Source organism: Callospermophilus lateralis, chromosome 2 (assembly GCF_048772815.1).
Source record: "Callospermophilus lateralis isolate mCalLat2 chromosome 2, mCalLat2.hap1, whole genome shotgun sequence".
Lineage (NCBI taxonomy): Eukaryota > Metazoa > Chordata > Mammalia > Rodentia > Sciuridae > Callospermophilus > Callospermophilus lateralis.
The window spans coordinates 138,359,250-138,383,524 of record NC_135306.1 but is presented as its reverse complement, the minus strand read 5'-3'; the positions used below and the strand labels follow the sequence as shown (position 1 = coordinate 138,383,524).

The 24,275-nt window shown below is 35.8% G+C and overlaps 1 pseudogene; it reads right to left on the bottom strand.

Annotated features, from left to right (window-relative positions):
• Positions 1 to 2,229: 2,229 nt before the first annotated feature.
• Positions 2,230 to 3,227, bottom strand: LOC143388043 (heterogeneous nuclear ribonucleoprotein H3 pseudogene; annotated as a pseudogene).
• Positions 3,228 to 24,275: the final 21,048 nt, after the last annotated feature.

Below are 24,275 nucleotides of genomic sequence, written 5' to 3'. Positions count from 1 at the left end.
TTTTATTTGTTTTAATTAGTTACACATGACAGTACAATGATCTTGACATATACATTCGAATTAGATGGGGTATAATTTCTCAATACATACAGCAATAATAATGTCTATTTTACTCTGCTGTCCTTCCTTTCCCCCCTTCCCCTCCCTTCCCCTCCCATTACTAATATAGAAGTTTTTAATGAAAAAATTTTGTCTTTATAAAGTTAAATTTATAGTCCTCTTTTTAGAAAATACTCCTTGAGTTTACTTCTGGAATATTGACTATCAAATAAGTTGTTACGTCTCAACTGGCTCTGCCACCCAAAAATGTTTGTTATAGATTTTAAATGGGATCCTATGTATAAAGTTTTTAGCACAAGATATAGCAGGCAGAAAAAGTTTAATAAACAATCACCAGGAGATTCTCTTAAAGGGACAGGGCCCATTTTTGCTGCTGCTTTACAGATGAGCCTACCATTGCAGAAGAATTTTGGTGGCCCAGCTGCCAATATTGCCATAACTAAAGCAACGAAAGCACTGAATTCTAATCCTTGATTTACTCATACTTCTTGGTGTTTGGTCATAGCAGCAAACACACCAAATGGTATCAGTGTTCTTTAGCTCCTCATCCCTGGTTGAGAGAACACATTTACACACTCCTGCTAAGATCACTTGTGGTGCATTTTTACATGATTCATTTCACATCTCATCCCTTGGAAACAGGAGGTAGAACAAGCAGGGTGTCGGGGCATTATCATGTCACCTGTTGCTGTTTCCCTTCTTTTTTCTTTCAGAGTAGAAGGGAGATGGCAGGTCTATATGCATCTAGGCATCATTAAGCTTGAACTTGCCAGTGCTGAAGGCTTGTGGGCTTAGATATTCATTCTCAACTGTGAGCACTGACCCTCATATTTGCTGTGCTTCAGCCAGGAAGTTATTTGTCACATCCTCATCTGAAAGCCTTAGAATGTATATTTGACTTAAATCCTTGAACATATTATCCCTAAACTACATTTCCAGTCTTATCTTCTACTGCTGCCTTTCCCACATCTTATAATTTAGTTAAATTAAATATTATTTGACTTCTCACATTTTAGTTCAATCCTCATTTTCTCTCTTGAACTTGATTGTATACCCAACTGCCTAGTTAATACCCCACCTGAATGGAGAATAGGTGATCCTTAACTCATCATGTCCAAAACTAAACTCCTCAGTTTTCTTTAGTTTTCTATAAGGTTCAGGCTATTTCTGGAAAAGTAAGGTATCTGTTGTTTTATTCATCTCCTGAACAGGTGGGCATGTTCAGCCTTAGAACTACAGTGTGGGAATGGAGAAAGATTGAAAATATTTACTTTAAAATCTGGAACAAGATCAAGATGTTCACTTTCACCACTTCTGTTTAATATGTTACTAGAAATTGTAGCCTGAGCAATTAGGCAAGAGAAGAAAATAAAAGGAATAAAAAGAGGAAAGGAAGAAGTTGAATTATCATCCTTTGCAGATGACATGATCTTATACTCAGAAGATCCAAAAAGTCCCACCAAAAGACTGCTAGAACTAATAAACAAATTTAGAAAAGTAGCAGGTTATAAAATTAACATTCAAAAATCAATAGCTTTCCTATCTACCTGAGAAAGAAATCTGCTGAAAAAGAAATCAGAAAAACAATCCCACTTATAATAGTCTCAAAAAAAAGAAAGAAAGAAAACAAACAAAAAAACTAACAATAAATGTAACCAAGGAGATAAAAGACCCTCTACAATGAAAATGATAGAACACATGAAAGAACACGGAAGAAAAGAATTGAAGAAGAACAATGCAATGGTTACTCTAAATCATTAAACTTGATTGGAGTAAGAGATGCCTAAGATTAAGTGTCTTCTGGGTGTGTTAATGAGGGTGTTTCTATGAATGATTGGCATGTAGGAGAGCTAACTGGAGACCTACTATAAGTGTAGGCAGTACTGTCCAATAGGTTGAAGGCTTGGTTGGAAGAAAAGTTAGAAGAACAAGGAAACAACAGAAGATGCAAGCTCTATTCTTCAATGGGTTCTTGATGACTGCTGCAATCATCTGAACACATCAGACTCTAGCTCCCTCAGTCTTCCAAAGCAGATTATGCCCAGTGTCTCTATAGTTCCCAGGCCTTTGGTCCCAGACTGGGGTGCATCAGTAAACCCTCTTTTTCTGAGACTTCAGTTTCTTGTACTATGCAGCTCTCTGAACTACAGATGGCAATTGCAGAACTATTCAACTTCTTGTTGTGTAAGCCAATCTAATAAATACCCTTTTGATAATCATACCTATACATATATCCTGTTGGTTCTGTTTCTCTAGAGAATCCTGACTAAATACACACAAGAATATGAAAAGACCTCCCTGATTATCCATTCCATCTCTGCTATAGCCTCCCATTGTAGAACCTCCCATTCCAGAGCTACCTCCAGGAGTAAATTCAAGAAGAATTCAATTATCAATGTTGCATGTTATTTTTATCTTTAGACATGGCAGCTACTGCATCTTCTTCTGTTATGAACTCTACATCTGCTTCTTCTATTGCTCTGCCATAAGCTCCAATATGAACTCATATTGGATTTAGTGGTGAGAATAAATTAGCAATATCATTTTCAGTTACATGAAAAGGCAACCCTCTCATATGCACAAAATGACCACTATGAAAACCTGAACTTGCATCACTAGCTCCACAATAGCCATGACCTCCCATACCTCTTCTATCTCCCATTCTGTCATCCAAGCCATCCTTTCCATAGCCTAATTATTATAGCCACAATAGTCATCGAAACCTCCATAACTACATCATTTCCATTACCTCCTTGTCACATTCTATCATAGTACTTCCACACCAGGCTCCATAATAACCATCTCTTTCTCCTATTGGTCTATCATGTGGTTCTGGTAGCTGTCCCAGCAATCTTCTTGGTGGGTCATAAAATTCTTTGATTTCACTCTTGCTACTTCTGAAGATCTCAATATATTTGTGCCCTATTCTTTCCTTGTGTTTCCCCCAGAGCATTTTCTGCTATCTCCTTTGAAGCAAATGGCACAAAGGCCTCCTCTGTGCTTCTCTCTTGGTAGTCCATCATCACCATTATCCCATTTGGCACAATTTCCAACCCTTGAAAGAACTGAACCCTTTCCTCTTTGCTGCAACCAAATGGCAGTCCCCATAGTCATACTGTCCTATCACTAGTGTCATTTGGACCATTCTATTTCATAACTCAATTCATCTCAATACCATTTGATTTAAATGTTCCTTTTACTTCAGATAACCTGTCAGATGATAATAACATCAACTCCTGTGCACTCAGGGTTCAGTTATGAGGAGGGAGAAGTCATTTGTCTCTTGTAGTGTTCCCCACACATTGGTTTTTCCCACATCCACTATTTTAATGCCTCATCTAGATCTCTCTACTACAGAAAGAACCAAACCCTAAAGCAATCCATGGCCACTAAGCTCTAAGGTACTGTTCACCTCAGGGGAAGAATATAAATTTGTGAGTCTTTAGATGGACACAATTTAATCCAAATAACTGACTCCACTGGTAAGAGTGTCAGGTTTCCAGGATAAAGAAATAGACACAGGGACAGTTAGAACTCTATAGGGGTTGGGATGGAACAGGGGAAACATTATCATAAGCATTGGAGCCCGACAGACTTGCAGTCTAATAGGCATCCTAGTGTGTTTGACCCTTGGAGCAGATCGTTTCTTTGAGAGTTTGTATGAAAAAAAAATACTTGCAGCAAACAGTTTAAAGCTAGCCTATTTATTATTTATTCTATAACAAACATTTTGTCAACATGGAAGTTAGTTCAGAGAATTTCTTACAGTTTTCTAATGGTTCACAAATATTTGAGCATTCTTTGGGTGCTGTTCATGTTTTCAGCTTCTATGGAAGTACATAATCCTTTGTTTAAATGATAGATTTAGAATAAACAATAACTGCACAGTGATTGAAAAGATAAAGGAACAGAACTGGAGTCACTTCAATTCTGTTACCCTGTGTATTCATTTGGAATGTTTATCTATTGAAATTTTAAAATGGGAAGAAAGGGTGGCTGGAGTGATAATTTGAAAACTGTGTCCAGCTGATTATGATCCAGGGGGCTCTCTCTGATTTACAATGTAAGTCAAAGGCAATGGCAGCTTTTTATATATTTTTAAATATATTATTAAAACTCACTAGTACTCACACCACAATTGTAGAAATTCTTAAGTCAATAAAAAATATTTAGGAGAGGAATATTTTATCACTGAATTGTTTGCAATTCTCTAGACTTTAAAGTAATAAAAAGCAGACAAATACTCATTCAGTGTTAAGATGGTTCTTAAATTCATTAACTGTGCACTCCTTCCTTGCCAGCACCCAGGGCAGATCACTTCACTGTCACCTTGGTTGTTCACTACAGGTGAGTTCAGATCCACACACTGTGAAATTTTCTGTGCAATTCTGAACAAAATTATATGTATTTTTTAAGTCAGTTTCTACCATTATCGAGTACTTAGAATGCGCTGAGCCCATGTTAAAGATTTCACATTACACCACCTTATTTTTCCTCATGACAATCCTAGTAAGTGGATGCTACCATTAACTCTAGTTTTCAGATGAGGAATTGGGACTCAGAGAATATAAATAACTTTCTAGGGGTTCCCTCATTGAGCAAGCTGCAGACCTGAGACTTGATTTTAGGTCTGACATCAAATGAGAGACATTTGATCTAACCTCTTCAAGCATCATTTAAGTAATTTGTGAGTAGGGATGGTCATGTCTGTCTCACACACTCTTCTCTATTATCTTGCCCCTGCCATCTCTGATTCTTGGTTTCCAGCTCAGTGATGATAACAATCACTGAAGAAGTCACTTGTTTTTTATGAAATGATTAGCTTGGGCAGGTGGCTAGCCTGGGCAGGTGGCACCAGTGGTAGTATATGTAGGTAAACAGGCTTCAGGATCTTCTCAAGGAGCCTCATTTGGAGGTAGTCTTTATCTGAGGAAGTACCTGTCAGATTGAGGCAATACTACACTGCCATGATGTCCTCAGATCCTCATATCCTCTTGGCCGTCTCCTATTCACTGTTTAAGATTCAGCCCACATATCCTTCTCAACCACTTCCATTGCTAATACCCCTTTCCTGAGCTAAGTGACCCCCTCCATTGTGTACCCACAGTGTCCTGCACATAATTCCGGTCTAGAATCTAAATGCCCAGTAGAAATGGTCAATGTGTCTGTTCCCCACCTCCACCGCCTCCAGCCATCCTGCATGCATCTGGAGGGTCTTTGTCTTCCATCTTTATTCACACAACAGCCATAACTGTGCTGTTCCCAGAACAGAGGAAGTTCAAGAAATATTTCAAAACAATTTAGAAAAACTGAATCTCAGAACTGGCAGGATGCCTGAAGATCAACCAGTTCACTCACCCATCATGAGCTTAGCTCCCTCTATAATGTGCCATTCTCCCTTTCCTGGAGACTTACTACTTCTTGAGATAGATTAATGGACAGGCAGAGAGTGCTTTGTATATTGGTCCTCATCTTGTCTCTTTGTACCCTATAGAATTAGCTTTTTTGTGTTATTAAACATTCACCCGAGGGTCATTTCTAGCCTTGCCAACAAATGTACTTGACTAATACAGTGATGCCATTTTCTATTTTAGTAAATAAGAAGCCAGGAGGATCCAGGGTCCTACCTCTAACAACCAATTGGCTGCCCTCCAAGACTTTAACAATCATGAAGAAGTCACTTGTTTTTTATGAGATGATTAGCTTGGGCAGGTGGCTAGCCTAGGCAGGTGGCACCGTTGGTAGTATATGTAGGTAAACAGGCTTGAGAATCTTCTCTACTCAAGGAGCCTCATTTGGAGGCAGTCTTTATCTGAGGAAGTACCTTCAACACACAGTATTATGCACATCCCTTGGGAAATATTTCCCTGGGCTTTCATTAATCCACATTTTATTCTTCTACATTTTCATTAGTTCAAAGCAAGCTACTCTGAACACTGCCTGTGGTTGGACTGCAGCAGTTAAGAACACCTAAATCCAATATTTGCCTTTTTGTTTATAACTCAGCTGGGACAAACATCAACATTCAAGATGTTTTCATCCTGAATGCCAAAGCCTGATATGGCCAGAGAAGGCCCTCTCCAAATCATTTTCACTGCCTAAATTGTAAGTTAGGTCAAAATTAGGTCATCAAGTATTTGAAGGAGGGAGATCTGGGCCTCTCAGTTTCCTCCCTGCTCCTCTCCAGGGGACCAGATGTTCAGGCTGATAAACCTCTGTGTGAAATTCAGCAGCTCTAGCCTCATTCCTCTTTCTTCTTCCCATTGCCGTGTTTACTTTGCTGTGTTTGCCGTTAGAGTTCTGCATGTTGAACAAACTTTCTAGCTTGCGTATGCCTGTGTATGTATTTGCCCTGCTGTGTTACAGTAAAGGACTATTTACATTCTATCCTTCAGAACTTCTGGAAGACTTGAAATAGACAGCAGCCCTTGGCCTCTGAGATGTGGAAGCTGATGTTTTCTGTGGTCAGAAAATACAGTGGTTTTTGAGGTCCAGAGCCAGAATGAGCATCTCAGAATGTCCAGATTTGCAGTATGGTCTTCTACTGAAGGGCAGCAAGGAACTCTGAGACACTGGCACAAAACACTTCTTTTCAGAATAACCATAATGATCGTGCTTCATCAATCCCAGAGAAAGAGCCTATCAATGCTTATATAACTTCTGTCACTTCACAAGCAAGATTTCTGGTTCCATCATTTACTTAGTGTGATTCCTGGGAAAGTCTCTGTTCTTCTTTGTGCTTCCATTTTTCCATCTCTAATGGGGCTAACAATACTTATCTTTTGGGTCATTGCCACCAGCAAATAAACTGATAAGGATAAAGCACTTAGCAGAGCACCTGGCACATAATAAAAAACTTAAAGTATAATCTTTGTTATCTTGCTATTGCTGATATAAAATTTTCTCCATAGTACCAGTTATTTTCCTTTCTAATATTCTTCTTCTATAGCAATGAATGGCTGACTTGATTATATAAAAACTTATTTATTGTGTGCTGTAGAAAAATGTTATAATTTTGACTTTGTAATAGTACTTACTATTGGAAAAAATCTTCATATATCAAATTGTTGGAAATCTTCTTTGTACTGTTATATATAGTAAATGTAAACTCATATACAATACTACTAAATTTAATAGTTTTAATGTTCTGTTTTCTTCTCTTTTATTTCAAATGACTTGTGTTCTGCCCAGAGCCCTGCCCTGCATTTAGGTTCAGCTATGTTTACTTTGACATTTCTGTTTCAGAAAGGAATATGTAAACTTATTTCACCTCACTATGTTTCAGCTTCTTTGTGAAATGAATATCTGAATTGCTACCCAAGAAGTATGGAGAAGCAAGTTTTAAGTACTTACTAAGTATCTGTCATGTAATATGCATTTAGGGAGTGATTGCTATAATCATTACTAATGGAATTTTTCTTTTGGTCAATTGACTTAATTCATTTTCATCCTTTTCTTGGATTAAAAGGCATCACTTAGGGGCTGGGGTTGTGGCTAAGTGGTGGAGCACTTGTCTAGCATGTGCAAGGTGCTGGGTTCAATCCTCAGCACTACATAAAAATAAATAAAGGCATTGTGTTCAACTACAACTAAAAAAATATTTTTAAAAAGACATTATTTAGACTGGTGATGCATTCGAAAAGTTCCTGAACCTTTCTGGATCGTATTTAGATACTTGTTTATTATCAATAAGTGCATGAATTGCCATATGAATCAGAGCAGAAAGAGCAAATCTTCAAAGTGAGAAGAATGAAGCAAACTGAGGAATAAGGAAAGTGACATAGGGAGGTGGAGGGCTCAATGGCTCATGGTTCTAATTCCTTCCAAAGAGTAGGATACACAACTCATGTCTGACTTTATTAGGATCAGTGCTAGCTGCTTATGTATGTTAGCTTACGTTATTTTCTGTTTGCATCTAGACAGACCTGATACAGTAAGCACCAATAAATGATTAGTAATTAGTATAAAATTTAAGTTATTTTAGTTATTTTTTTCCCCAATGTTCGTGGCAGAGTTGTAAATTAAATATGGAACATTAGTGCTCCATGGAATACAGGTTAAAGACATTACTATGGAATTTTAGAATTAAAAGTTCTTGGGAAACATCCAGCCCAGTATTTTCAGAAGTATGAAAGGCAGTATCTGTGATCATTTTATATGGTCTATGGGTAAATAGGTTAAAATCTTTAATTATTATTGAATGTATATTAGAAAAAATAATAAACACATCAAATCTCTTATTTCATGGATATTCTTTAGAACAAGGTTACACTTAATTAAGTTCATATTTCCAGGATATATGGAGAAGCTTATACCAAACTGATAATTCTACCAATAACAATGAAAAACTATAGATAAAACTTATTTAAAAATGGCTGCGGGGCTGGGGATGTGGCTCAAACGGTAGCGTGCTCGCCTGTGCAGGGTGCTGGGTTCGATCCTCAGAACCACATAAAAATAAAATAAATATGTTGTGTCCACCGAAAACTGAAAAATAAATATTAAAAATTCTCTCTCTCTCTCTCTCACTCTCTCTTTAAAGAAAATAGCTGCTTAAAGATCCAAGGAATGAAGGGGGGGAAAGAATATAAATTTGAGAGAGTTTGACTTTTGAAAGAAGGAACCCCTTTTCAGAGATCTGAGGGCATCAGTACTCATAGAAGGAGTGAGTACATGCAGTACTCATAGAAGGAGTTCCAGTTGAAAGACAGTCTCATTGGTCTTAAAAATCATATGGCAGAGTTTGGTGTTTTCAGAGGAGCAAGAAATTGAGGTTGGAGATCCTAGTAGGGAAGGAACCACAGAAAGGAATCCCCAAACGTGCAAATAAAATCCCCTGAAGTCCTTGGCTTACCACTGACCTGTGACTGTTTAGGGGAAAACAGAAAGGAAGTAGCAGTTAGAAAGCCAAAGTTACCAATTAGAGGTTATAGCAACTGCCTAGACAAGGAAGATAGATCTTGGCGTTTGAGTCTCATAAAGACATGGCAGCTTCCCATCCAAGTCACAGAAAGGCAATGGTCTGGAATAAAGATTATATGCTAGGACTAAGGAAATTAACCTAGGACTAAATGCAAATCCCCAAAAGACATGCTCTAACAAAGATTAAGACCAAAGCTCCACAATACCGAGGTGAACTATTACATCATCTTGTTGCTAGAACAAAACTCAACACTCTTCAGAAGAAAATAATAAAAACCAACACTTCTACAACATACTATCCACAATGACTAGTGTACTTTAAATCCATAAAAAACAAAATAAAAATGCAACCCATACTAAGTTGAAGAATCAGTAAATACCCAACCACAAGATGACCCAAATGTCAGAATTAGTAGACAAAACTTTAAAGAAAAAATTTTTTAAATATTTTTTTTAGTTGTAGTTGGACATTTATTTATTTATTTTATGTGGTGCTGAGGATTGAACCCAATGCCTCGCATGTGCTAGACAAGCATTCTACCGCTGAGCCACAATCCCAGCTCCTTTAAAGAAAATTTTATTAATACATTTAAGGAACTTAAAATATGATTAAAATGAATAATTAGAAGGGAAATCTTAGCAGAAAAAATATGTACCCTTAAGAATAAGCCAGTGGAAATTCTGTAACTACAAAGAGGAATAACCTTAATTTTAAAAGTCTCAGGATGAGCTTAATTATGGAATAGAGTTAGCAAACTTTGAGATACATCAATATAAATAACTGCACCTAAAGAATAGAAAAAAATGGATGGAATAAAAATAGAGTCTTAGTATGGAACAACATCAAGCAGAAAATTATTTTAAAACATATTGACTGAGAAGTGTCCAGAATAGGCAATTTTATACAGAACAAAAGAAGATTAATGGCTACCTAGAGCTGGAGTATATAGAGAAGAAGGGAATGACTGCTAATGAGTACAGGATCTCTGTGATGATAAAAATGTTGTAAAGGTAGGATGTGGTAATGATTGTACAAATATGTGAGTAGATTAACAACCATTGAGTTGTACAGTGTAAGTAGGTGAATTGGCTGGCATATGAACTAAATCTCTTTAAAGCTGTTAAAAAATACTTGCTGAAAGTTTTCCAGATTTTGTCATCCATAGATCCAGAATATTCAGCAAATTTCAAGCAACTAAAAAAATAAAAGATAAAGAGAAATTCTCAAAAGATGTGAGAAAGTGAGTACATATTGTATTCAAGAAACTAATAACATGCATGAGAGTTGATTCAGAATGGTAAGGTTAAAAGATAATGGAATGGCTAAAATAAAACAAAAATTTTAAAAATCTTATAGCCAGTATTAAAATATTTGGAAAATTGAAGGTAAAGTAAATCCACATTCAGATAGATGAGAGTCAAGATAATTGTTCGCAACTGACTTGCATTTTAAGAAGTGCCAAAGGAAATTCTTCAAATTGAAGGAGAATAATAACAGAAATTTATATATACAGGAAGGAATGAAGAACAAATAAATGGCAAATATCAGGTTTAATAAAATAACTTTTCCCCTTTACTCAAACTTTCTAAAAGTCATTTGACAGTTTAAAGAGAAATAATAAAATATATCATGGGGTTTAAAACACATATAGACATGAAATACATGATAACTATAACACTAGGTCAAAAGAAGATATAAATAAATAAGATTATATTGTTGTAAGTTTTTAATATTTGAAGTGTAACAATTATTCAAGATAGACAATAATAAATTCAAGCTACATATTATAATCCCTAGAGAAGTAATTTAAAAACTACAAAAAGGTATAGCTAAAATTCAATAAAAGAAATAAAATGAAATATTTTAAAAATATTATTGTGAATTAACCCAAAATAAAAAAGAGGAAAGAAGATCTAAGGGAAAAGAAGCAAATAGAAATATTACAGGTTTAGACCATAGCAATAATCATATTAAATGGAAATGGAAAGGATTATTGAAATCAAAGGAAGAGATTGCCAGATTTTTTTAAAAGCAAGATGCAATTAAAGCAGTTTATAAGTAACTCACTTTAAATATGAAAACTCAAGTAGATTAAAAGCTAAAATGGAAAAAAGTATACAATGCAAATATTAATCATAAGATATCAGTGTGGCTGTAGTAATATCATACAAAATAACAATCTAGTTAAGAAAGAATATCAGCAATAAAGGGGTCATTTAATAAGGATGAAATAATTTTACTTAGTAACAGATTTTCAAACTACACGCATTAAGAATGACAAAATTAAAGGACAAATGGACAAACTGAAAGTCATAAATGGAAACTTTAACATTTTAATATAAGTAATTGATGAAACAGTAGATAAATACTTCTACATAAAACAGTTAGTTGCAGAATATACCTTCTTTTCAATAGTACAGGAAATTTACCAATATAGACTTTATTCAGGGCTAAAAAACAAATCTCAATAAGTAATAAGTTTCAAAAGATTGAAATCATGCTAAGCATATAATCTGAATACAATGGAATGAACAGAATAAAATAACAAATTAAAAACACCCCCAAAACTCCAATTATTGGGAAATAAGTTAGCAAATTTCTAAAAAACTCACAATTCAAAAACAGAATCAGATGGGAAATTTGGAAATATTCCAAATTGAATGATAATAAAAACATAACCTATCTAAATTGGCATGCAGTTAAATCAGTACTTACAGGGAAATTTATAGCTTAAATACTTGAGGGAGGGATGAAAGAAGAAGAGAGGGGAGAGAGAGAGAGAGAGAGAGAGAGAGAGAGAGAGAGAGAGAGGGAGGGAGGGAGGGAGGGAGGGAGGGAGGGAGAGAGAGAGAGAGAGAGAGAGAGAGAGAGAGAGAGAGAAAGAGAGAGAGAGAGAAGGAAGGAAGGAAGGAAATACATAAGTTTCTCCCTTAATTTGCTGGAGAAAAGAAGAGTAAATAAAACACAAAGAAGATGAAAGGCAATAATAGGAAATAGAAAAAAGTCAAAATTTGATTCTTTGAAAACATTGACAAAATTTATCAAATTTTATCCAGGATGATTTTAAAAAGGGAGAGTGAGGAAAACCACATATTGCCAATATCAGAAATGAAATATATACAGGTCTTACAGTTATTAAATGGATAATACAGGAGTACAAATTCAGTATCCCTTCTTCAAAATGTTTGGGACTAGAGGTGTTTTTATTTTTGGAATGTTTGCCTATATATAATTAAATATCTTAGAGGTAATATCCAAGTTTAGGCTTAAAATTAATTTATGTTTTATATACACTTAATACACATTGTATGAAGGTAATTATATACAATGACTTAAATAATTTTGTGCCAGGAACAAAGTTTTATGGTATAGAATTTTCTACATGTGGCATCATTGCAGCACTCAAAAATTTTCAGACTTTGGAGAATTTAGATTTTGGATTTTTTTGGATCCAAACTCAACCTGTTCTACAAAAACTTTCTGCCATTTAAATTAGTAATAAATGAAATAAAAAATTCCTTGGAAAGCATGACTTACAAAAATGAACAAAAAAGTAGAAAACATTTTAATAGCTCTATATCAAAGAAATTTAATGCATAATTGTACACCTCTATAAAGAAAATTTCAGATCCATATTGCTTCACAGGTGAGCCCCATCAAACATTTAAGGGGAAATGTTATTAAAATTACACATTCTCTTTCAGAAAACAGAGGAGACAAAAATTCTTTCCAATTTATTTTAAAGGGACAGATGACATTACAAAAAGACATCACATTTAAAAAATATGGACATCAATATTCCTCATAAACATACCTGAAAATATTACTTGCAAAATATTCCCAAATAAAACACAGCAGGATAATACATTATGATCAAAATTGGGTTTGAAATCCCATCATCAGAAATGTAAGGGTAGATCAACATTTTAAAAAGCAATTATTGTAATTAATCATATTAATAAAATAAAAGAGAAAATCCAGATGATCAGTAAGTGTTAAATTTTTTGACAAAATTCAGCATCCATTTATTTTTAAAAAGCCTTCACAAAATAGGAAGGGAAGAAAACCATTTCTATTTGATTAAGAAATTTGTGAAAAAAAATTAAAAACTTATGGGCTGGGGTTGTGGCTCAGTGGCAGAGCACTTGCCTCGCACATGTGAGGCACTAGGCTCAATCCTCAGCATCACATAGAAATAAATAAAAAAAAAATAAAGATATTGCATCCATTTAAAACTAAATAAATATTTTTAAAAAAACGTACATGTAAGTAACGTGATTCCCTAATAATAAACATTTTCTCCTTACAATGAAAGACAATGGTTTTTGTTTGTTTTTTGTTTTTTGGTACCAGGGTTTGAACATAGGGGCACTTAACCACTGAGCCATATCACCAGCTCTTTAAAAAAAAAAAAATTTAATTTAGAAACAGGTTCTCACTAAATTGCTTAGGGCCTTGCTAAGTTGCTGAGGCTGGCTTTGAACTTTTGATTCTTCTGCCTCAGCTTCCAGAGCCACTGGGATTACAGGCGTGCACCACTGTGTTCCATGGTATGTCTGCTGTTATCACTTTCATTAAACATTCAGAAAGAATAAGCCAGTGCCATAAGAAAAAAAAACAATATCTTAAAGATTGAAAAGTAAAAGTGAATTTTTTCTTCATTCTTAGACAACACGATTTATTATATAGAAAATCCTAAAGAATTTTCTCTTCTTCTTGTACCTGGTAGTGTACTGAGCATAGGGATAACCCATGACCATGTCACACATAAGGTCAGTTCTCTTACAACCTACAATCTTGAAGCAGATGAACAATTATGATACAGTTTGACCCATACGGTTTGGAGAAAAAAGGACAACAGGCTACAGAAGTGAAAGATCAAAAACTGAGAGCAAGATGACACAATAACTTTTAATATAGGTGAATACCAATTAAAATTTATGGAAAGTCCTGATTATCTTTCCATATCTTAAAAGACACAATACTGGGAAAATGTGTTTATAGCATTTAATTTATTTTCTTATCACTGAGCCATGAAGAGAATTCATAGAGTCAGATCAGTCAGATAAAATGGCTGCTTCTCTATGTGTCTTCTGTGGTGGTTTTCTATGTAACTCCTTTCACCTCTCCATCCTTACTCCACCTCCATGATAACCGATGTTAAAGGTCAAGTAGAAAACTGAGAATAGGACTAGAAACTTCAGAACAGAAGCTTAAAGAAGTGGGGAGAGTTTTGATATGCCTCACAAAAAAGCAGAAACACAGGAAAGCATGGTAGAGTGGCTCTGAGGCCCAAGGTAACAGTTAAGGCCAGAGTCTGTGGGTTTCTCACCAACCAATCAGCTTGCTTGAGGCCTTTTCTCCAGTGTCATTCAAAGGGCAGAGAAGGTGAAATATATGCTTAAGCCAAAGTCAGGCTTTATAAAGATGAAGACAACAAAATCATATGCCTGCAAGGAAGCTTAAGGCATGACAGAATTGTTAATGGTTCACTCTGGAGGGCTAGGTCTGATCTGGACAAGAGTGAGGGCCTGAGAAGGAGTGGAAAGATTTGAGCTCCTGACAGGACAAAAGAAAATTCATGAAGAAGGAAGAAGATGGGGAAAGCAAGAGGAGCAACCATTGTAGTTGAAGCTTGGTCTCTCTTTAGGAAATCCATTTTTGTATTCACTGTATTTCTGAAAGCAAGATTTTTTTGATGAGGGATGAAATTTTTAAAGATTTTATGTGTAAATTGCATCTACCTGGGAAAAGTAATAAGAACAATACTTTATTTAATCACTCTAATTACATGATATCTTTGAAATACATTTAAGTGGACCTAACTGCAAAGAGTAGGGGTTAAGAGCACAGATCTGAAGTTACGCTATCTAGGTTTATATTTTTGAGCAAGTGTTTAACCTCTTTTTGCTTCTTAGTTTCCTCATTTGTAAAAGAGGGTTATTACTAGTTAGTACCTTCCTCATGGGGCAATAGTGAAGTTCAGATGGATTAACATCATGAGTGATACCAGGCTTTACAATGTGTTTGATTTAAATATTAAAGATTTTAAAATTTTTTCATTTTTTTAGTTATTCATGACAATAGACTGTATTTTGACATATCATGCATACATGGAATATAACATTCCATTTTTATGGTTGTACATTATGTGGAGTTACTCGGGCCATGTATTCATATATGAACATAGGAAAATTATGTCCAATTCCTTCTGCTGCCTTTCCCATTCTTATCCCTCTCCATTCCCTTTGTCTAATCCAATGACCTTCTATTTTTTCCTCCCTCACCCCTTATTGTGTGTTAGTATCCACAATTCTTTATCAGCTCAATAGTTCAATAATTCACCTAGGAGGGAGAGAAACACAGAATCTGTAAAATCAGAAGACCTAACTAGAGCCAGATGATTAGTTTTCTATAGAAAAAAGCAGTCTTTCACATGCCTGAGCCATTTTTTTTAACCTTGGAACTTCAATGTCAAGAATGAAGTTGGTTGATACAATGATAACAGTGTTGTGATTAAACCCATTTTTCTGGTAACCTCCACATCCTTGCTAACAGATCTGGTATGAAATTAGCTAGAATATGGTTGGCACATGTGAAGTTTGGGAACACAGGATTTCCCAATATATTAAAAAAATTCTTATATCAGTGCCAAGCATATGGTGTTAGTTGTGAATGTAGGCCTGCCATTATTATTATTATATGACTATAAATGATCTTTTACCAGCAATGAGAGATTGCTTATACAAGAGTAAAGTAGGTTATTTTGGTTTCTTTATTTAATATACTTTGTTATCAAATATTACTGTGTATTGAAAATATAGGAATAAAAAAACAGCATTTGCCTCTCAGAGTTTTCATTTAGCTTGGAAAGAGGCATATGTGTTAGCTTTCCAGTGCTTGAGAAAATCAATTGAAAGGAGAAAAGATTACTGTGGCTCTATGGTTGGCTGGTTTCATTGCTATAGGCCTCTGGTGAGGCAGAGCATCATGGAAGAAGGAAGGTGGTGGAGCAGAACTGCTCATTATGGCATCCAGAAGGCGGAGAAAGCGGGAGGTAGGAACAAGATGTACCTTTCAAAGAAATGCCCCAGTGATCTAGTTCATTCAACAAGGCCCCATACCTTAAAGTTTTCACCACCTTTCAACACCACCACCAGCTGGGAACCAAGCCTTCAAAACAGGGGTCTTTGGAGGAGATTACAGATCCAAACTATAACTTCACACGAGGTTGGTATATTACATGTACCAATAAACAAATTTCTTCTGTATTTTAAGAAAAGAATGAAAAAGAGAAAGAGACCAGTTTCTGAGTGAGAAGCTGATCAGAAAATTGTAGACAGACCCTTACTTCCACCCACCCAATTTACCATGAGAATAAAGGACCCAGGAAGAGAAGTGTTGGAGTGAGACAATTCATATTCACAGGCTATGCATTATTTTCCTAGGACTGACTTTAGAGCAGGAATAAATTGCATATAATATTGAATCTATTTCTCTCATACTCAGAGCAGAAATATATGGACAGTTGGTTTTTCTAATTTAACTGATTTAAGGACCCTTGCTCAGAGAGAATTTGTCAATCAAGTGAGCCATGTTTCTTTCACTACAGGAACACACACACTCCTGGGCCTGAAATGTGAATGTGCTATCAGTTGACAAAGGACTACTGTGAGTTCTGTCCCTGTGTTGTCTAAACAATGCCTACAAAATAAAATAGAAAATAATGAAGACACCAACAAATTTCTAGAGACATATGAGCTGCCCAAACTGAACCAGGAGTACATACACAATTTAAACACATCTATTTCAAGCAATGAAATAGAAGATGCCATCAGAAGCCTACCAACCAAGAAAAGCCCAGGAGCAGATAGATTCTCAGATGAGTTCTATAAGACCTTCAGAGAAGAATTAATACCAACACTCCTTAAATTATTCCATGAAATATAAAAGGAGAGAACCCTTCCAAACTCATTCAAAGAAGCTAATATAACCCTAATACCAAAGCCAGACAAAGACGCGTCAAGGAAAGAAGACTTCAAATCACTATCCTCAATGAACATAGATAAGAAAATTCTCAATAAAATTCTGGAAAATCATATGATAATTTGAACAGATGCAGAAAAAGCATTTGATAAAATATAGTACCCTTTCATGTTTAGAACACTAGAAAAACTAGGGATAGTAGGAACATATCTTAACATTGTAAAAGCTATCTATGCTAAGCCCAAGGCCTACATTGTTCTAAATAGAGAAAAATTGGAGGCATTTCCTCTAAGAACTGAAACAAGACAGGGGGATGCCCTCTCTCACCACTCCTGTTCAACATAGTCCTTGAAACTCTAGCCAGAGCAGTTAGACAGATGAAAGAAATTAAAGGGATATGAATAAGAAAAGAAGAACTCAAACTATCACTATTTACTGATGACATGATTCTATACTTAGAGGATCTAAAAACTCCACCAGAAAACTTCTGGAATTAATAAATGAATTCAGCAAAGTAGCAGGATATAAAATCAACACCCATAAATCAAATGCATTTCTATACATCAGTGATGAACCCAAAGAGAAATTAGGAAAACTACCCACTAAAAATAGCCTCAAAAAAAAAAACAAAACCACAATTTGGGAATCAATCTAACAAAAGTGATGAAAGACTTCTACAATGACAGCTACAGAACACTAAAGATACATTGAAGAAGACCTTAGAAGATGAAAAGATCTCCCTTGTTCTTGGATAGGAAGAATTAATATTGTCAAAATGGCCATACTACCAAAGTGTTATACAGATTTAATGCAATTCCAATTAAAATCCCAATGCCATTACTCATAGAAATAGAAAAAGCAATCATGAAACTTATTTGGAAAAACTAGACACACAGAATAGCCAAAGCAATTCTTAGCAAGAAGAGTGAAGCAGGAGGCATCACAATACCGAACCTTAAACTATACTACAAAGCTGTAATAACAAAAATGGCATGGTATTGGCACCAAAATAGAAATGTAGACCAATGGCACAGAATATAAGACAAACCCACATAAATACAGTTATCTCATACTAGCAAAGATGCTGAAAACATACATTGGCAAAATGATAGCCTCTTCAACAAATGGTGCTGGGAAAACTGGATCCACATGCAGCAAAATAAAATTAAACCACTATCTCTCACCATGCACAAAATTCAACTCAAAATGGATCAAAGACCTAGGAATTAAACCAGAGACACTGTGCCTATTAGAAGAAAAAGTAGGCCCAAATCTTCATCATGTTGGCTTAGGAAGTGGGTTCCTTAACAAGACTCCTAAAGCAAAAGAAATAAAATCTAGAATCAATAAATGGGATGGATTCAAACTAAAAAGCTTCTTCTCAGCAAAAGAAACAATGAACAGAGAGGCTACAGGATGGGAGCAAATTTCTACCACATGCATAACAGAAAGAGCACTAATCTCCAGGATATATAAAGAACTCAAAAAACTTAACACCAAAACTAAAAAACAAAAAACCCAGTCAATAAATGGGCTAAGAAACTGAACAGACACTTCTCAGAAGAAGATATACAATCTATTTATCAAAAATTCAACTTCTCTTTTAATTAGAGAAATGCAAATCAAAACTACTCTAATATTTCATCTCACTCTAGTCAGAATGGCAATCATCAAGAATACTAGCAATAATAAGTGTTGGCAGGTATGTGGAGAGAAAGGTACACTCATACATTGCTGGTGGCACTGAAAATTGGTGCAAACACTGTAGACAGCCATGTGAAGATTCCTTAGAAAACTTGGAATGAAACCACTATTTGACCCAGCTATCCCATTCCTTGGTCTATACCCAAAGGACTTAAAATCAGCATACTATAGTGACACAGCCACATTGATGTTCATAGCAGCTTAATTCACAATAGCTAAACTGTGGAACCAACCTAGATGTCCTTCAGCAGATGAATGTATAAAGAAACTGTAGTATATATACACAATGGAATATTACTCAACCTTAAAGAAGAATAAAATTATGGAATTTGCAGTTAAATGGATAGAGTCGGAAAATATCATGCTAAGTGAAGTAAGCCAGTCCCAAAAAACAAAGGCCAAATGTTCTCTCTTATAAGTAGATGCTGACTGATAATGGAGTGGTGAGGAGCATGGGGAGAATGGAGGAACTTTGATTGGGCAAAGGGGAGAGAGGGAAAGGGAGGAACCACGGGGGTAGGGAAAATAATGGAATGATATGAACATCATTACCCTGGGTACATGTATGACTGTACATGTGGTGTGACTCTACATCATGTACAACCAGAGAAATGGAAAGTTGTGCTCCATTTGTGTACAATGAATCAAAATGCATTCTGCCATCATGTATAACTAATTAGAACAAATTAAAAAATCAAAAGAAAAACCAATGCCTAAATGCTCTATATCATGAAATGTGTAACTTAGTTTTCAGAATTTTTCTACATGCCTTGAATGACTTGAGGCAGAACAGCATTCTCAGTGGAGATACCATGATACAGAAATGGACCGTGGTCCATGGAGGTCATCATGAATGATTTATTAGAATTAAAAAATGAGTAAATAATGTTCTTGGTTTATTTTCTTTAAAATGTATTATAGTATTTAATGGGCACAGTGTTTCAATATTGCAAGGTGAAAAGAGTTTTAGAGATGAATGATGGTGATAACTATACAAAAAATGTGAATTTACTCAATGTCACTGAAATATACACTTAAAACTCTTTGACTTTTTCAAATATATTCAAGACATTCTTTCCTTTTTGTTTATGAAATGACTTTACTGATGTATATCTGTCACCCAAAATTGCATATATTTTAAGTATACAATTTGCATGTGCACATACCCATAAAATCATCACCACAATCAAGATGACCATATCTATGACCCTCAAGAATTTCTTCATGTTCCTTGCTAATCCTTTCCTCCAAATCCCATCCCCATGCCAACATTGTCATTTATTTTTACCATAAACATTGTTTTCTAGAATCCTATATAAATGGAATTTCACTGTATGTACATTTTTTTGGTGTGGCTTCTTTTACTTAATGTAATCATATTGAGATCCATTCATGCTGTTCTGTGTATCAACAATTCACATCTTTATGCTGCTGAATGATATTCCGTTATATTAACCAGGTAAGTGGATAAAATATCCACTTACCTGGTTAATAGACATTTGAATTGTTTACAGTTTTGGGTATTACAAATAAAGTTTCTTTGAACAGAAAAAATGGTTTGAATGGCAAATGTTACATTATGCATATTTTAATCACATATATATGTATATATGTACATAAACATACATAATAAATACAGTAGCTTCGAGTTTATTAATTTTTACTGTTTCATGATTGTTTACCGATAGGCTTTTGAGAAGAAGAAAGTTGTATCATACCCACGGTAATGTAGGGTGAAAAGGTAATACTTTTTCCTCATATATCTCAAGGGTAATAGTTGACACTCCCGTAACAAAAGATAGGGTAGCAAGAGAAAAGTATGAGAAAATTATTTAATGGATATTTTATATGACATGGGGAGACTTCAGAAATGAAAACTCAAAAAACCCAGAGAAAAGTATGTATACTTTCCATGTAGAAATGTGATCAGATGAAGAGCACGACCTGATATAACAAATAGGGGTAACTCAGCAAGACTTACTCTTCAGATTCTTCTCGGCCCGTCTGATTAGCATTCCTTCTCCAGGTATACAGCAAGACATGTTATATGGGAGTCTTCAGAGGAGAAGAGAGAAGATCAGACAGCAACATCTCTAGGTTTTATGACTTACTTTGAATAAGAGGTATTCTAGTTTCTATGACCTATTTCTGGGAAGAAGAAAGGAGGGCAGGAGAGAGACTTAAACCAGAGAGAACTTGCAGCTTCTGAGGCCCTTCCAATCTCCTTTGATTCCTAGTATTCAACACACCACACTACATCTTGGAGTGCCATGTTCTGGTCCTCAGTGAGATTGTGTCACACATCAATATTATTCATCAAGGACTGTGAATCTGTGACCTTGAGTAAGTCTTTTGACCCATTTGAACCCTCAATTTTTTGTTTGTAAAAAAGAAAAACTTCCTAGGATAACCTTAAAGGTTACAGTATGTGACTAAACCTAACCTGAGAAGGTATTTTAATGAGTTTTTTCTTTCTAAAAGTTTCATTTAAAAAAGGTGAACCAAATGATTAAAATTCACAGAATCATTAAAAGGAAGAAATAGTATCATGAACACTCAAAACTTAGTAAAACTCAAATGTTTCCAGTTCCATCAACCTGAGAGAATAAATAAGTTCTCACTAATACCCAAATTTTGCAAGCTCACAGCCCCACCTGCAGGATCTCTTCTTCAAAGATCTTTCCAGTTGTTTTGGGGAGTCCCTTTGTCTCACAGGATTTAGGAAGAAGTTCAGCTTGTCTGTCCTGCTTTCTCAAGCTTCCTTATTGATACCTACTGACCCAAGGCACCTGAATGTTCCTCCACTGTCAATCCGTTCCCTCACAATCCTGTCTCTTTCTCTGACTCTTCATCCCCAAACCCCCAAATGCTGGTTTTGTTAACATCTTACTGTGCCAGAGTGACATATTGTGGGATGTACATAATTGGAAAGAGAGCCCTCATAATAGAACTCCATTATACTTTGCCCATACTCTGAATGACAAGAAAGCCAATAGGACATCAAAACTACTTCTGCCAAAGTCAGATAGGACAGCAGAACCTGGATTAATCCTTCTCCTGCCATTACCCAGCCTCCACCCAATTGTCCATGTATCCATCCCCTCCACACATGGTCATATCCACCCCAAACTCCACCCTTGCTCTCAAACATTCACACACAAGATTTTCTTCTCTCCCATTACTCTGTCATCCCTTAGGCCTTGTAAATTCTTTGCAACTAAAAATGTTTTTAATATTGAGCATAGGTATCAGGTATCTTCTTACATGTTTCACATATATTATCTCATAACTTTGCAACAAGACTTGAAGGTAAATACTATCCTTAAACTCCCTGACAGATGAGGAGATAGGCATATTGGGCAGTTTTCTCAGGTCACACTGGTGATTAATGACAGAGCTAAGTTTGCACCTGGATTTTTATGCCAATCTCTTTAAATCTTTAGCCCTTAATCTCTATATCATCCTATTTCTCTAAACAACAACAACAAAAAGATATTACACTTTTTATTCTTTATTCTTCCCCAAACCATGAGTTCATTTAACTTAATCCAATCCTGTTGCTTTCAGTGGATATTTATTAGGTACTCTTGGGGTTAGATTCTCTGCTGGACACTCCTTGTAAAGCAGGACCCTTATAAGGCTGGACCTATTTTCTGGAGTGGCCCCAACTCCCATCAATACCTAGAACTTATAGCACCTCAGACTGGGCATAACAAAAGGACTAAGCACATAGGATGCCAACCAAAATTCTTAAACAAGGAAATAAATAGAATCACTTCACAGATCTCAAGTAAATTAGCAGATCACTATTTCCCATAGACATTCCTTCCCTTCCAGTCACCACAACTCTCCTCCTTCTTTGTAAGTATTAACTCTGTTTTCTTTGTGAGAAGAAAGAAACATCCTTCTTATTTATCATTTTTTTTTTTACTTCCAAATTCAACAAGGTGTTGGACCAAGTTGCCCATCTAAGCTCCTGCAAGCATCAACAGCACAGTCTGCCCTCAAGGTGAATCACTGCCTTTAATCCAGAACTCAAGTTGATTAGCACATGAGTACTTGTGAGGACACGCTTGATACCCACGGCAAAAGCAGCTTACTGTGCAGAAAGAAGACCGTGGAGACTGCCCTGGTGGCTCATGGTACTCACAGTGTCTACAAGGAACAACAATGCTTGTTCTTCTGTAACTAACAACTGTCACAGAGAAAACTTATGTCCCTGTAACACTCCACAAACACACCCTTCCTGATCACTTACATGAATCCAGGATTCTAAAATCTTTGGTACCCAATAGGACCGAATAAAATTGATATTAAAGAATATTTCATGAAGATACCTGGGTAGGCTCTATCCTGTAAGTCAAGTTAAAAAAATAAATCCTAGTGTCTTCATGGCCAACACAGAGAGAGAGACACACACAGAAACACACACAGGGAGAGAGAGAGAAAGAGAGACAGAAACAGATACACAAAGACAGAGAGAGAGAGAGGAGAGAGATCCCAAACATTTCCTTCTGTCCCACAGATCAATCTCTGTTCAACAACAACAAAAAGATATCTTTTCAGTAGCAGATTTACCAAGAAGCTAATGAAATGCAATTTTCAGGGCCCCTTACTTGTATCGGCTCCTTCCAAGGTCCTGCTTCTACTTTTCAATTTGTAATCTTGTGTTCATTTTCTTAAAGAACTCTCCCCTAATCTGTATAATCATCAGGCTCCAAAGAAGTTGGGTATGTCCCAACTCTAGGAAGAATTTTTCTGCATAGAAAAACATTTGGGTTAGATTTGGAGGGTATAGCTCAATCTTTCCAGACAATACGGGAGTTAATGATTTAATTCTATCCCCATCTCCCCTTTCTCCACCCTCTTCAGTGTTTCTGATGCTGATTTCAGGAACCATCTGCCAGGGTTCCTAAGAAGGAAATGAATCCTAGGCAGGAGGCTCTTTCCCACACTGAAGGGTCAGATGAAGGATAAATTTCCTGTAATTTCCTCAGTAGAGACTTTCCTGAGCTATGTCATCACTTAGTGCCCGAAAGACAGATATATTAAAAAAGAACCACAGAGGGAGAGAGGAATTCTGTACATATTTTTTTCTCTGCTTAGAATTTCCTCCTAAATTCTACAATTCATCCTCTAGGAACTAGCTCTTACACCTTGGAGGAAATAGGGATTACTGTTCATCTTTTTGTTGTTAGTACCTGCCATTTTTACATGCACTTGATAAATTTTTACATTCACTTGACCATATAAGTTAATAAATGAATTAATCAATGAAATGTGAGAGATGAAACATTATGAGAGTGAACTGGAAATGAATAGAGAAGAAAAGGAGAAATAAAAAGCCAGGACATGTGACTAAGAGTCTGAGCTGTGTAAACAAAATCCAAAGCAAATATTAAACAGATGTGAATCCCTCTGGTGATTTACAAGAAATTACACAGATTCTCATGGATCCTGCTAGAAAAGGTACTTGGAATCCTTGAGGGAGGCAGCCACACCATGCTCTTTATCTTACCTTGTACCTTTTGTATATTCAAAGGGCTGCAGTGTAGAAAGGAAACTTTGCAAATTGGGGAAAATTCAATATTGACCTAAAGAT